Genomic DNA, 15849 nt, shown 5'->3' on the forward strand with positions numbered 1-15849 from the left:
GTGCATCTGTAGAAGTTGGCGAGATGCGTAGGTGACATGCCAAAATTCCTTAGTCTTCTGAGAAAGTAGTCGTTGGTGGGCTTTCTTAACTATAGTGTCGGCATGGGGGGGACCAGGACAGGTTGTTGGTGATCTGTACACCTAAAAACTTGAAGCTCTTGACCCTTTCTACTTCGTTCCCATCGGTGTAGATGTTCTCCTCTGCGCTTCCTGAAGTCAATGATAATCTCCTTTGTTTTGTTGACATTAAGGGAGAGATTATTGACGTCGCACCAGTTCACCAGATTCTCTTTCATTCCTGTACTCTCTGTCTCGTCATTGTTTGAAATCCGACCCACTACTGTGTTGTCATCAGCAAATTTGAAAATCGAGTTGAAGGGGAATTTGATCACACAGTCATAGGCGTACAAGGAGTATAGTAGGGGGCTGAGGACACAGCCTTGTGTGGCACCAGTGTTGAGGATGATGTGTTGTTGCCTATCTTTACTGATTGTGGCCTGTGGGTTAGAAAGTTCAGGATCCAGTCGCAGAGGGAGGAGCCAAGGGCAAGGAGTTTGGAGATGTGTTTTGTAGGAATGATGGTGTTGAAGGCTGTGCTGTAGTCGATAAATAGGTGTCTGACATAGATGTCTTTGTTATCTAGGTGTTCCAGGGTAGAGTGCAGGGCCATGGAGATGGTGTCTGCTGTGGACCTGTTGCAGGGGTAGGCGAACTGTAGTGGATCAAAGCAATCCAGGAGGCTGGAATTTATTCGTGACATGACTAACCTTTCGAAGCACTTCATGATGATGGACGTCAGAACCACTGGATGATAGTCATTAAGGCACGCTGCTTGGCTTTTTTTTTGGTGTAGGGATGATGGTCATCTTCTTGAAGCAGATAGGGACCTCAGATTGTTGCAAAAAGAGGTTGAAGATGTCTGCGAATACCCCCGCCAGCTGATCCGCGGAAGACTGCAGTGCCCGTCCGGGTACCCCATCCGGGCCAGTGGCTTTCCGAGGGTTGACCTTCGAGAAGGCTGCTCTGACATCTGCAATGGTGATCTCAGATACAAGTTCATCCGAGGCTTCTGGGGTGGAGGGCTTGCCCTCGCTGACCTCTTGTTCAAAGCGTGCATAGATTGTATTGAGGGAGGGGTGCATTGGAGCCGGTGATTTTACATGCCTTCATCTTGTAACCCGTTATGTCTTGCAGCCCTTGCCGTAGTCTGCGGGGGTCAGTGTGTCTAGCCTGGGTCTCGAGCTTGGTCCGGTACTGTCTTTTGGCATCTTTGATGGATCTCCTTAGATCATATCTGGCTTTCTTGTATAGATCAGGGTCGCCTGACTTGAATGCCTCAGACCTAGACTTCAGCAAGCAGTAGATATCCCTGTTCATCCAGGGTTTCCGATTGGGAAACACGCGGATTTGTATCTTTGGCACACAGTCTTCTACACACTTACTAATGAAGTCAGCTACTGTAGTGGCGTACTCGTTCAGGCTAGTCGCAGAGTTTTTAAATACTGACCAGTCCACTGACTCCAAGCAGTCCCGTAGGAGATCATCCAATTCCTCAGACCAACAATGCACAACTTTCCTTGATTGATCCTCTCGCTTCAGTTTTTGCTTATAGGCCGGGAGTAATGTCCAATTCCTAATTACATTATAGGATAACTCAGGGTGGTTAGCATAATTTTAGGGTGCAATCTGGAAATAAAATGCAATCTGCAATGTGGAAAATCAAAACTCGTGGTGTAGGGGTAAACATATTAACATGGATCGAAGATTAGCTGGCAGAAAACAGTATACATAGATGGGTCTTTTTCGGATTGGCAGTGTTTCAATGGAGTTCCACAGACCTGTACTGGGGCCTCAATGTTTTACAATGACTTAAATGAGAGGATCAAAGACATGGTAGTTAAATCAAAGGGATATAGATAGGTTAAGTGAATAGGCAAAAATTTGACTGATGGAGTGTAATGTGAGCAAATGTGAACTTGTCACTTTGGCAGGAAGAACAGAAAAGCAGCATATTATTTAAATGGAGAGAGACTACTGTCTTGGCAGTACAGGGGGATCTGGGTGCCCTGGTACATTAATCACAAAAAATCAGTATGCAGGTACTGACAGGAAGTGATCAGGCAAATGTTTACTGCAAGGGGAATGGAATAGAAAAATGGAAAAGTTTGCTCCAGTTGCATAGGGCATTGGTGAGACCACATCTGAAGTACTATGTAGAGTTTTTGTCTCCTTAATTAAGAAAGGATATAAATGCTTTAGCAGTTCAGAGAAGCCTCACTCGACAATACCTGGGATGAGAAAAATGAGAGGTGGTCTTATCAACACATTCAAGATCGTGAGGGGCTTGACAGGGCTTGCCAATAGGATGCTTCCCTCTGAGTGAAAGACTACAACTAGAGGACGCAGTTTCAAAATAAGGAGTCTCCCATTCCAGATGAAGACGAGGAGAATCTTTTTCTCTCAGAGGATCTTTGGACTCCCTTCTATGAAGAGCAGCGGAGGCAGGGTCACTGAATATTTTTAAGGCAGAGATGGATAAGATTCTTGACTAACAAGGGAATCAAAGGTTACATGGGGGGTAGGTGAGAATGTGGGGAGTTGAGGCCACCATCAGATCAGCTATGATGTTATTGAATGGCAGAGCCAGCTTGAGGGGCCAAATGGCCTCTTCTTGCTCCTAATTCAAATGTATGTCCGTACTTTTAATAACACAAATCTCAAATTCTATTCTGTGAAGTAAAATTATCAAAAATCCCAAAATATAACAGTGCTCAACCCAGTGATTCCACTGAAACTATTTAAAGTTCTGAAATTCCGAGCATGCTTTCCAGCCAGCCATATTGAAAAACACACATGTTCACTAATGCAGCTGAAATGTACAAGTTTACCGCTACCTGAATACTCAAGGCATACTGTTAGAAACTACAGAGCCATTTACTTTGATTTTAATTCAGATAAAACTTTCAGTTCATGAGGTTGGCTTCAAAAGCCTGGATTTTCCAGTGACAGTGACCGCACGGCTGCCAGTGTTCGACATGAATACTGTATGAAACTGAAGCTGACGAGCAACTTTAGGAGTCCACAGAATAAGGCAGAATCCAGAATTTTCTGCCAGTGATTCAACACTTCTCCAAACGGAGCACTTTTGAGCCCACCCAACTTCCAAAACATAGACAGAGCCCTCCACTCTATAAAAAGCCTTGAAAATGGGTTTTTAGTAACAAAAAGCTTTATAATTACTGTTAAATACCATCACTAGCCTTGAAATTAAATTTTATATTATGGGATATCAAATTTCAATTTAGTTTCTTTTTAATCTAGCCATAACCATTCAATTTGCTTTCTGAAAATTGAAAACATAAAAAATATTAAATACTTTTAACTTCCTTGTTGTGCATGTGGGTGCACACTGGCACAGTGGTTAGCACTGCTGTGTCACAGCTCCAGGGACCCGGGTGCAATTCCGGCCTCGGGTGACTGTGTGGAGTTTACACTTCCTTCCCATGCCTGCGTGGATTTCCTCCGGGTGCTTCGCTTTCCTCCCACAGTCCAAAGATGTGCAGGTTAGATGAATTGGCCATGCTAAATTGTCCCTTAAGTGTCCAAAATGTTAGGTGGGGTTATTGGCTTACGGGAACATGGTGGAAGCGTGAGCTTCAGTAGGGTGTTCTTTCCAAGGGCCGGTACAGACTCAATGGGCCAAATGGCCTCCTTCTGCACTGTAAATTCTATGATTCTGTGTGAGCAAATACTTCAATGCAATTGTCCACCTATTTGCTCATTGACATCACTGCTGCTGCATGTCAAAACATCCCCCTGACTTGCCAACAGATTTAAACTGCCATTGGGAAAGGGATAAACCACGTCAGAGAGATCTCCAAACCTTTTGCGCAGCTTTCTTAGGGGTCAGCAATAAGTGATCATAAAATTTGAGTCAAAATGTCTCCAATGAAAGGAAAACAGAACCGTAGAGGAAGCATTCACATTTCAAATAAAACAGCAGTCTCCTCTGCAGAGTACTGACTAGCTACTTTGATCAGTAATTTGATAATGCTCGATTCAGACCCATGGACTAAGTTTGCCCAGGGGCTTAAGGGAAATCTACCACAAGCAGGCTCTCCGCAAGAGTATGTTGGCTTTAAAAATAGATTTGATCTCTTTATTTCTATTGTTTTAAATTAGTCATGAGAGGGACATATAATAATCATAACCGCTTATTGTCAGAAGTAGGCTTCAATGAAGTTACCGTGAAAAGCCCCCAGTTGCCACATTCCGGCGCCTGTTCGGGGAGGCCGGTACAGGAATTGAACCTGCGCTGCTGGCATTGTTGTGCTTTACAAACCAGCTGTTTAACCCACTGTGCTAAACTAGCCCCTATTCCACTTCCACTAAGCAATTTCTTCCTTCAGTTTCAATGCAGAGCAGGATGGCCAGGAAGTGAAAGTCATTGGAAGGGAAAGATATTGCTGTGCCACATAGTTCATTTATAACTTATCCCTATATACCTATTCTGGGATTTATTTGCAATAGGATGTACATTACCTATGAGGCATTTCTCACATATCCTTAAAACGGAAAATATTACATTTCTTGGGAATCTTCATACAGACTCAGGTCTTGAAAAGTACCAGAAAAGGCCTGTTCACTAGACACCACAGCTAAGATTTTCCAGTGTGTGCTTGTCAGCCCACAATTTCCTGTCCATCAAAATGGATGGAGAGAAAATATGGGTTTGTGAGCATACAAGGCAAAAGCAAGTTATTTCCAGAGCCACTGGGAAAGTTTACAGAGAAATTATTTTGATTTTTTTTCAAAAAAATAAACTTTAATAGAAAGTCAAAAGGATTGGTGACAATTATTATACTGTAGTCAGGTGATTCCAAATGGAAACATGCTAAAGCACACTTCAGGGAACCAACTTGATCAGATTTTATAAAGTGATTTGCATCATTAATATAAAGAACAGATTCAGCTGGCAAGGTGAAAACTATTCTCCAAACGAAGTCTAATTTCTTAAATTTATAGCTTCAAAAAATGTTTATACACAGCCCATTTTTTAAAACATCCATCTGTCAACTTCAAATGTTAACCACAAACTAGTGTTCCCCATGTGTGACCCCATTATAATGAATCAGACTGGGGAGGGGGTTAAAGTTCCTGAGCAGTTGTGTAATCTGCAGGGTTTTTTAAAAACCTAGCTTTTCGCATATTATCTGTACAGCATAGATAATGCCCCAAAGGTCTGCCCATTAGGTCAAGCCCACCATTGGAAAAAATGCAAGGATTTAAAAGAGGCCTCAGTCAGATTTCCACTACTGCCTGAGAGCTCGCAACCCCAAAATCTCATCTCCTCTCCTCACTGGGGTTTCAACTTTAGTGAATTTCTAGAAATGCGCAAGACAGAAAGAGAATTAAGCATTTCTAGAAGGAAAATGAAGAGTTTCGCACCATCCTCTGAACCGGTATAATTTATGCATCTAAAACATATGTGCAGGTTAGGTGGGGTTACAGGGAAAGGGTGGGGGAGTGGGCCAGTGCAGACTCGATGGGCCGAATTGTCTGCTTCTGCACTGCAGGAATTCTATGGTTCCATATCCTCTGTGGCTGCATTTATTTCCCTCCCAGCCAGCCCCAACCTGAAGCAGGATGCTTTGCTGATATTTCCCCCCCCATCCTAGCTCAGGCTTTGAATGCTTTGCGGAATTCCCGACCGTTCACCGCAAGCATGACCCTGTGTTTTTGACGCCTGACATTTTAATTCTCCACCTTGTTTTCACGCTGACACCTCTGTGTTTGGCCTGATGCACTATCCCAGTGAAGCCTAACAAAAGCTTGTGCGAGAGCACCTTATCTTTCGATTTAAGCACTTTACAGTCTTCTGTACTCATCCTGGAGTTCAACAATTTCAGAACATAAAAACTGACCCCCATTGTTTCTTTTGATTTACATGTTTTGATTTTTCCTTTATTTTTGCTTTCAGACATGCCTGTTCTAGGTATGTTGTTCCTTTGTTTCTTATCCTACCACCTTGGAAGTTTTGTGTACACACATCCCAGATCTCTGTTCCTGTACCCTCTGTAAAAATGTACAATTTGGTTCATATTGCCTTGCCTCATCCATCCTACCAACACATACATCTGGTAAATTTGAACTCTCATTTCACTGCCCATTTTATCAGATTATGTTCCTCCAGAAATCTGTAACTATTCTTATTAGTTTCAGATTATCTGCAAACTTTGAAATTAAGTCCTGTTTATCCAAGTCCTGGTTATTAACATATCAAAAAGAGCAGTAATCCTAATACCAACCCTTGGATAACACCACTGTACACTTCGCTGCATTCTAAAAAAACAATAATTTACCACTTGTCTCTTTCTGTCCCTTAACCAATCATCATTCTGCCGATGTCCATATAGTTCAATGGGCTTTCATTTTACCAACAAATTTAACGTCAAATATTTTTGAAAGCCCACATACACATCAGTCCTCATCAATCCTCTATATTACTTCAAATAACTCGATTGAGTTAGTTTAATCCATGCTGATTTTCAGTCAATACTTTTCCAACTGATATCGTCCCAGATTATTGTCTTTTAAAGTTTTCCAACCAATGTTAGGCTGACTAGCCTGTAGTTGCTGATTTTATCCCTCTCACCTTTTACAAATGGGAAAATAAGCCAGGAGGTTACAGTGTTTCCTAACTATCTATCTACATTGACCTACAACACAAAAATATTTCAAACAGTTACAACCTACTGTATCTTTTTAAAATGTAAATCTGATTAAATTATTTTTTATAAAAAGAAAAATCAATCAAAAACGCTGGCACAGTGGTTAGCACTACTGCTTCACCAGGGACCTGGGTTCAATTCTGACCTTGGATGACTGCCTGGAGTTTGTACTGTTTGTACTGTATGGAGTTTGTACGTTCTCTCCGTGTCTGAGTGGGTTTCCTCCAGGTGCTCCAGTTTCCTCCCACAGTCCAAAGATGTGCTGGTTAAGTGGATTGGCCATGCTAAATTACCCCTTAGTGTCTAAAAGGTTAGGTAAATTTAGGGGAAAGGGTGATAGGGTGCTCCTTCGGAAGCTCGGTGCAGTCTCGATGGACCAAATGGCCTCCTTCTACACTGTAGGGATTCTATGAAAATTATAGAGAAGAAGCCAAGACATAACTCACTGAAGCAAAATAAAATCACGTTGTGCAATAAATCTGCTTTTCCTGGGCAATTTAACACATTGTATTAGATTTTAGAGTTAAAGACAACCATGCCGTATATCATGTTATTTCATAAACCTTTTCATAAATTTTAATCAAAGAATTAAAAAGCAAACAGTTAACCAGCACCCAAACATTTTACAGGATTGATGTGATCAATCACAAGGAGTTGCAATAAAAAACACCTACAGTAGCTTGTTTGTGATTGTCCCTTTCTGCTGATCTGTGTTAAACTCCAATTGGCATCTTATGTTGATAGCTCATCATCATATTCAGCAAGTAGCCAAATAGTTGCAGTCATAACACACAATAATACACATGAAACTGTATTCATGACCTATGATCTCAGAGCACAAATTTTACTGTGAATAGAAATAGAAGGTAAAGTGTAAAGGAGAAACATTTTCTAAAATTGAATACTTCAGTCAAATTCATCTAGCCCCAACAGCTTTTTCACTTCTTTGCCGCGTTAATGGTCATTAAATTATCAATTTTCAATTAGTGACATCCACCATGACAACTAAGAAAATGATTCTTCAATGTAAAAATCATCAGTATGAACCTCACCTATTAACATGCAATTCTTTGCACCTGCTCATCATTTTGAACAATTAAGCTCCAAAACTCAGCTTCCTGGAACACAGTATTTACTTGACAGCTATCTTCGTCAATGTGTGGAAACGTAAGATTGCTGTAACAACTCACTTAGAATATTGCACATCTCATTATCAAAATCAAGTTTCTGACAAATACATTATTTAGCTCAAATATATCAATGTTTGATTTGATTCCAAGAATGTAGAAGCTATTGTTTCTTACGGTAGCTTAATTTCAGTTATTCATATTCAGCACCTCGAGTCATTCATTACATGCTGCTTCATTATAGGTTACAATGATAGCTCTGAACCCACAGGCACAATATAATTGTCACATACTGTACATTATCTGAAGTACAAAAACTAAAGATAGATGGCACTGATAAACAACAGCCTGTACCCTTTCTAGTTTTGTCCTGTTGATAAAATTCCCATTTTTGGTTATGGCTCTTCCTCAGCTGCACAGAATAGTTGTCCAAAATAGGTGAGGCTGTGGTATTGTTGCACAAACACTAACTAACCCAAAGACCCAGGATAATGCTCTGGAGACCCAAGTTCAAATCCCACTACCGCAGATGGTGAAGTTTGAATTCAATGAAAATCTAGAATTAAAAATCTAATGATAACCATGAAACCATTGTCAATTGTCATCAAACCCAATCTGGTTCATTAATGGCCTTTAAGGAAGGAAATCTGTCATCCTTACCCCAGTCTGGCCTGTATGTGACTACAGATCCACAGCAATTTGGTTGACTCTCAAATGTCTTCAGGCATGGACAGTACACACCATGATAAATATAAAACAAAATCTGGTAATACTAGACTGACTGCCCAAGCTTTCACAATACTCTGTGTGCTATCAGTGAGGCAGTGTTATTTCCTGTAAAGGTTTCAGCGCAAAATAAAATGTTCCTATACATTGTGCCCCAACATATTTCAAGAGAACATTTAAAAAAATTTGAATTGTGTGTCAGCTGCTGTATGGTGGTGCACAAAGACTTTTTTATTAAAGGAGCAACAGTACCCATAAAGTGGTCAGGAAAATATCAAGTGCCAACGTGAGAATGAGTGACAAAGTTTATTGATTCCGACTGGTACCAACCACCTTTCTTCCTTAGGGGCCTCACGGTAGCATGGTGGTTAGCATCAATGCTTCACAGCTCCAGGGTCCCAGGTTCGATTCCCGGCTGGGTCACTGTCTGTGTGGAGTCTGCACGTCCTCCCTGTGTGTGCGTGGGTTTCCTCCGGGTGCTCCGGTTTCCTCCCACAGTCCAAAGATGTGCGGGTTAGGTGGATTGGCCATGCTAAAAAAATTGCCCGTAGTGTAAGGTTAATGGGGGGATTGTTGGGTTACGGGTATACGGGTTACGTGGGTTTAAGTAGGGTGATCATTGCTCGGCACAACATCGAGGGCCGAAGGGCCTGTTCTGTGCTGTACTGTTCTATGTTCTATGTTCCTAAAACTGCTTGTTGTTGCTTTGTCTTTTGAATCACAATTCAGAGTATCAGGACAGCAAAGTCAGAAGGAACATCTGGTACCCTTCAACTTTTAGAAACCTCCTAAAAGGTAAACTTCCTTCTTCTTTGACTCAGAATATTTACTTTTAAGTCAGGCTTATAACCAGGGGAGAGAACTCTTCAACTGTTTTGAACCAATACTGAGAATGTAAGCATTTTAAATATAGCCAATCTTTCCATTTCATCAAAACGGTCCTCCAAGTTATTTGAAGATTAATGACATTTTGACTACAAAAAATTAAGCTTAAGTAGGGCGCTCTTTCCAAGACGAGTGTAGACTCAACCGGCCGAGTGACCCCTTTCTGCACTGTAGGGATTCTATGATTCTATTCTATGAAAAGGAGCACAAATATAATTTTAATAATTTTATATTAATGCTGGAAAGTGCAACATATTCATATAATTAGGATATAGTTACTAATAATTGCTTTGACTCAAGATGCTTATTCTCACATTATTCAGATGTTGACTTTACACAGATAACTAACAATACATTGACTTTTGCAATCAGTGGCAAAGCATTGGTGCCCACCACTGAACTTGAAAATGACCCACAGAGCAATCTCGATGATATGGATTTATATGGATTACCTGACCGTGAAGTGTCGCCCATACCATCTTCCACGCGAGTTCACTTCAGCCATTATCACAGCGGTCTACATCCCACCCCAGGCAGAAGTGAGGAAGGCGCTGGACGAACTGTACAGTTATAAACAACTACGAAACAGAACACCCGGAGGCCTTTTTCATCGTGGCCGGAGACTTCAACAAGGCCAACCTCAAGAGTGTACTGCCAAAATTCCAACAAGGCCAACCTCAAGAGTGTACTGCCAAAATTCCACCAGCACATCTCCTGTCCCACCAGGGGCGATAACACTCTTGACCACTGCTAATCAAAAATCAAGGGTGCCTACCATTCCATCCCCCGACCGCACTTTGGGAAATCAGACCACAAGATGGTGCTCCTTCTCCCGGCAAACAAGCAGAAACTCAAGCGGGAAAATCCAGCTAAGAAGGTTGTGCAGTGCTGGTCCGAGGAGACAGAAGAGCTCTTACGTGGCTGCTTAGAGACAGTGGACTGCTCCATATTTAAGAACTCAGCGACCAACTTAAATGAGTATGCCACCACCGTCACAGACTTCATCAGCAAATGTGTGGGCGACTGCATGCCAAAGAAAGCAGTACGTACGTTCCCCAACCGGAAACCATGGCTCAATATCGAGATTAACTCCCTACTGAAGGACAGGTCTGAGGCGTTCAAGGCAGACGACCCTGACCTATACAAGAAACCCAGGTACGACCTCCGCAAAGCCATCCGAGATGCCAAGAGAGAATATCAAACCAAGCTAGAGTCACAGACAGACTCTCGGCGGTTGTGGCAAGGACTAAACAACATAACGGGCTACAAAGCAAAGCCGAGCTGTATCTCTGGCAGCAGCGCACCCCTTCCCGATGAACTCAATGCATTCTATGCTCGGTTCGAGAAGGTAACCAACAATCTGCTGTCGAGTGCCCCAGCAGCCCATAATTCACCCATACCCACCATCACAGCTTCCGAAGTCAGATCGGCCTTCCTGAAAGTGAACCCTCGGAAGAAGGAGACGGGCCCGGACGGGATCTCTGGTCGTGCATTGAGCCTGCGCAGACCAGCTGGCAGAGGTGTTCGCAGACATCTTTAACCTGTCCCTGCTCCACTCCGAGGTCCCACCTGCTTCAAGACCACCATCATACCAGTGCCAAAGAAGAATCAGGCAACGTGCCTCAATGACTACCGTCCGATGGCCCTGACTTCAGTCGTAATGAAGTGCTTCGAGAGGTTGATCATGAAGCGCATCACCTCCATACTCCCAGAACACCTTGATCCACTGTAATTCGCATACCGTTGCAACCGGTCCACATTAGACGCCATTTCCCTGGCCCTACACTCATCCCTAGAGCATCTCGAAAACAAGGCCTCCTACATCAGACTCCTATTTATTGACTACAGCTCCGCCTTCAACACCATAATCCCAGCCAAGCTCATATCAAAGCTCAAAAACCTAGGACTTGGCTCCTCACTCTGCAATTGGATCCTTGATTTTCTGACCAGACTACAATCAGTAAGAATGAACAACAATACCTCCTCCACAATAGTCCTGAATACCGGGGCCCTGCAAGGCTGCGTATTTAGCCCCCTACTCTACTCCCTGTACACACACGACTACGTGGAAAAATTTGGTTCCAACTCCATCTACAAGTTTGCTGACGATACGACCATAGTGGGCCGGATCTCGAATAACGACGAGTCAGAATACAGGAGGGAGATAGAGAACCTAGTGGAGTGGTGTAGCGACAACAATCTCTCCCTCAATGCCAGCAAAAATAAAGAGCTGGTCATTGACTTCAGGAAGCAAAGTACTGTACACACCCCTGTCAGCATCAACGGGGCCGAGGTGGAGATGGTTAGCAGTTTCAAATTCCATGGGATGCACATCTCCAAAAATCTGTCCTGGTCCACCCACGTCGACGCTACCACCAAGAAAGTACAACAGCACCTATACTTCCTCAGGAAACTAAGGAAATTCGGCACGTCCACATTAACCCTTACCAACTTTTACAGATGCATCATAGAAAGCATCCTATCGGGCTGCATCACAGCCTGGTATGGCAACGGCTCTGCCCAGGACCACAAGAAACTTCAGAGAGTTGTGAACACCGCCCAGTCCATCACACAAACCTGCCTCTCATCCATTGCCTCCATCTACACCTCCCGCTGCCTGGGGAAAGTGGGCAGCATTATCAAAGATCCCTCCCACCCGGCTTACTCACTCTTTCAACTTCTTCCATCGGGCAGGAGGTACAGAAATCTGAGAACACGTACGAACAGACTCAAAAAAGCTTCTTCCCCCACTATCACCAGACTCCTAAATGACCCTCTTATAGACTGACCTCATTAACACTACACCCTGTATGCTTCATCCGATGCCAGTGCTGATGTAGTTACATTGTATATCTTGTGTTGCCCTATTATGTATTTTCTTTTATTCCCTTTTCTTCCCATGTACTTAATGAACTGTTCAGTTGTTCGCAGAAAAATACTTTTCACTGTACCTCGGTACACGTGACAATAAACAAATCCAATCCAATCCTTTCCCGACGTCAGTTTGATTCTGGTGCCAAGCTGACGGAATCTCCAGGCATTCAGCAGATGTCATCAAGCAGAGTGAACAGCCAAACATATCAAAATATTCTCATTGACAGCTAATCAGGAAGTAAAATGTACTGAATTTTTCCACTTTGACATAAGATTTTGGACAGCAAAATAAACCATTTGGACATACACGTGGGCTTAACATCAAAGTGATACCATAAACAAATATTTTAAATCACTTTTAAATTACCAGAATGGAGAAATTTAACATTCCACAAATATGGATTTATAGTTTTTCAGGGGCATTCAAGGTGTTCAGCAGTAATTAAAAACCCAGTTTCACCTCATTTGAAAAAGTTCAAATTTTCAAGGATTTTTAAAGCAAGCCTAACAGCAAAAAGGGAAAATTTTGACAATTCAGTGTGTTTACTCGATTACAATCTGGGGGGAACCTCACTGGTCCTACTGGGAAGCATATCATTTCTGTCAACAACTTCAGGGTACTTGCTTTTAATTGTAGGATTCCAGAAATTGTTGTTAGTTCCATTGTCATTAGTAATTTCTGGGACAACGCAAACTGAAAGGCAATGCTCAGATTTCTAATGTACATATAAACCTTTGGGTTACCAAATAATAACTCTTTATAATCCCTGCTGGATTAACAAAACATTTTTTAGGAAATTTAAGAATTTCTTTCAGTGAGGCCAGTTTTAAAACCAGGTACCAACAACATAAAATGTTTTATTTTCACCTAGATGTTTGTCATTAATAACATGACTTTACAAAATAGAATGAAGCTGGAAAATAGTGGCACTCCATCCAAATCCGTACTAAAACATACTTTGACTATTTGAAATAGTATTTGACTGATCATTTGATAACAACACTTCTAATCGTTGAGATCGCAATAGTAAGCTTCTGCACAAAACTGTATACTATTTTCAACATTTACAATTTTTCCATCAGTTAAATCTGGAAGACAGTTAAAGCTTCTGGAACCTCAAAAGGCTGCAATAGAAATGTTTATTCATCTACATTCCAAGAGGTTTTAATTTCTCGACTGAAGGAAACACCAACCAACTCTCAATGAAAATAATCTGTAAAATATCAATGCTCAAAGGAGTTCAATTACTGACAGAACCTAAACAGTAAGGTGTGTATTTCTGAACTGTAAAATGTTATATTTGGAAATGTTATCTCATTCTCTAGTTTGAGGAACCACACACGCGCAAAGCATTTAGACATCAGATTTCTCTAATCTGCAGGAAACTTTTGACTTACCTGTCTAGATGCAGCACACAAAGCCACAACTTATTTCACTGACTTAGAATGCAAGAGTGGAGTGGCCACAAAAGCTGGTGTATAAAAAGTCAGTCATAATTCATCTTAAAGCAACAATGAATTCTCAGTGGTAAAGGCACCAAATACTGTAGCACTAAGCTATACCAATCAGAACCACTCAAGCTAATCCTCCAGTCTGTGCAGAATCCTGGACGTTACACTGGAAGAAACAAATTAGTTGTTGCTCTCAATTTAAATGCAAATTCCTCCCATTAAACACTGGATGAATATTTAACTTGCTTTGGTCTCCGTCACAGACTCTGCTCCCTCCCAACAATTGACTCCCAGCCCTTTCCTCGTAACTGTCTTAGACTGAACCAGATTGTTTACAATCTGAGATCCTATTTGACCCCAAGCTGATTTTCCGACCCCATATCCGCTACATCACAAAGACCATCTATTTAAAAACATCTGTAACTCCTACCTCAGTCACTGCTCATGAAGCACGCGTTACCTACACGTTCAACTATTTCCAGAATCCCCTATCCTGCCTACCATTTTGCTCTTGGTATAAATTTGAATTCTACTGCCCACATCCTAATTTGCACCTGATCATGTTTGCACATCACCTTGGCAGTCACGAACACTTCAAAACTTTAAATTCTAATCCTCATGTTTGAGCCACTCCAGAACTTTTGTTCCTTCCTCTGAAACTTCCTCCAATCCTACAACTCTCCAAGAAATTTACATTCCTCCAACACTGGCCTATTACACTTCCCCAACTGCTTTCATACCACGGTCAAGTTATGACTTAAACTGCCTGAGCACTCAAATTTCCTCTCAAAACCTATCCATCTCTCTCTATGTTCCTTTAAAGCCCATTCTTGGAGCCTACCTCTTGGCCTAGTGTCAATTACACTCCTGTGAAATTCCTTGGGAGATATACAAATGCTGGTTTAAGACTGTATTGAGCTCTACTGTGTTGACAGTGACCATAGTTAAACATCTTACGAACAATCAATATCCAAACACAAACAGGAGATTTTCCAGAAGCACCTGTGAAACTAACTGTTCATGTGAACTGTAAAATGTGACAGAGAGGAAATTAATGGGAAAAAATGAACAGAAAAATAAAGTATGCTGGTAGCCCAAGACGCATGGTGGGTTTAAAAATGGAAATTTCTAACAATTCAGTGGGATAGCTTTTCCACCAAGACGACATATCTAAATTACAAAGTGGGTGGTGTTTATTACACCATGAATTGGAAATCACAGCCCAGCAAATGCTATAATATCAACAAACAATATTGGAGCTCCACTTCAAGCTAAAAACAAAAAGAGCTAAATGTGAAGGAAGTTGTACTTTTTGGATGAATTTGTGGTGCTGTGCTGCTTTTGTCTCTTTTTTCTGGGGATGCTCCTTTCTGCTCTGCTTCCTGTCTGATGGTTAATGGAAAACCAGGAGCTCTGGATTTCCCAGTGACAGTTGCTGAGTGCCCCTCTCCCCGGTACACGATGGTGCAGAGCCCCGGGGCCGGGCCCTGAAGCCGCGAGGCCGAGACCGCAGCAGCCACCAACACTCACCTCAGGCCTCAGCCGCTCCACCTCTCAACCGCTTATCTCTTCCGTTTTTTTTCTTCTGCCTCCTTTCCGACGATTGGTGCCGTCACCGAGCGGCCAGAATTCTTCCCCCCGCCTCCTCCAGATCCCGATTGACTCTCCTCCCGGGATCAGGTCAAATGGACTGCGCCAGGAATGGCCCATGTGCGCAAGCGCGGTGCCTTCCCCCCCATCAGCGTGCGCAGGCGCGGTGCCTCCCCCGCCCCGCTCAGCGCTGGAACGGGACCGAGAACAACAAGGAGAATGGCAAAGTCTTCATTCACCGTTTCCAGGATTATTGCAGACAGACTGAAACACTCACACTGTAGCAAAAGACAATGCATTAATATGTTCCTAATTTCTGTCTGGAGTGTGGGAATAACATTTGCTGTCTGCCCCCTTATCCACCTAATTTTCTCCAGCAAATCCTGGACAGCTCTACACCAAATCTGTCATAACAATCTTTATTAGTGTCACAAGTAGGTTTACCTTAACACAGCATCACTGTG

At 42.3% G+C, this 15849-nt stretch overlaps 1 protein-coding gene across 10 annotated transcripts in view; it reads right to left on the reverse strand.

The window, feature by feature from the left end:
* Positions 1–15524, reverse strand: part of LOC119977894 (cytoplasmic protein NCK2) — a 109319-nt gene extending 93795 nt beyond the window's left edge. For 4 of the 10 annotated variants that reach the window (XM_038819188.1, XM_038819189.1, XM_038819182.1 and 1 more), the window contains exon 1: positions 15326–15524. The gene's annotated coding sequence lies outside the window, so the exon portion shown is untranslated. Of the gene's footprint in view, positions 1–15104; positions 15276–15325 lie in introns of those variants that run through there. The other 6 variants (XM_038819183.1, XM_038819187.1, XM_038819184.1 and 3 more) reach the window with 3 other exon arrangements.
* Between the last annotated feature and the right edge of the window lie 325 nt (positions 15525–15849).

Source organism: Scyliorhinus canicula, chromosome 14 (genome assembly GCF_902713615.1).
Source record: "Scyliorhinus canicula chromosome 14, sScyCan1.1, whole genome shotgun sequence".
NCBI lineage: Eukaryota > Metazoa > Chordata > Chondrichthyes > Carcharhiniformes > Scyliorhinidae > Scyliorhinus > Scyliorhinus canicula.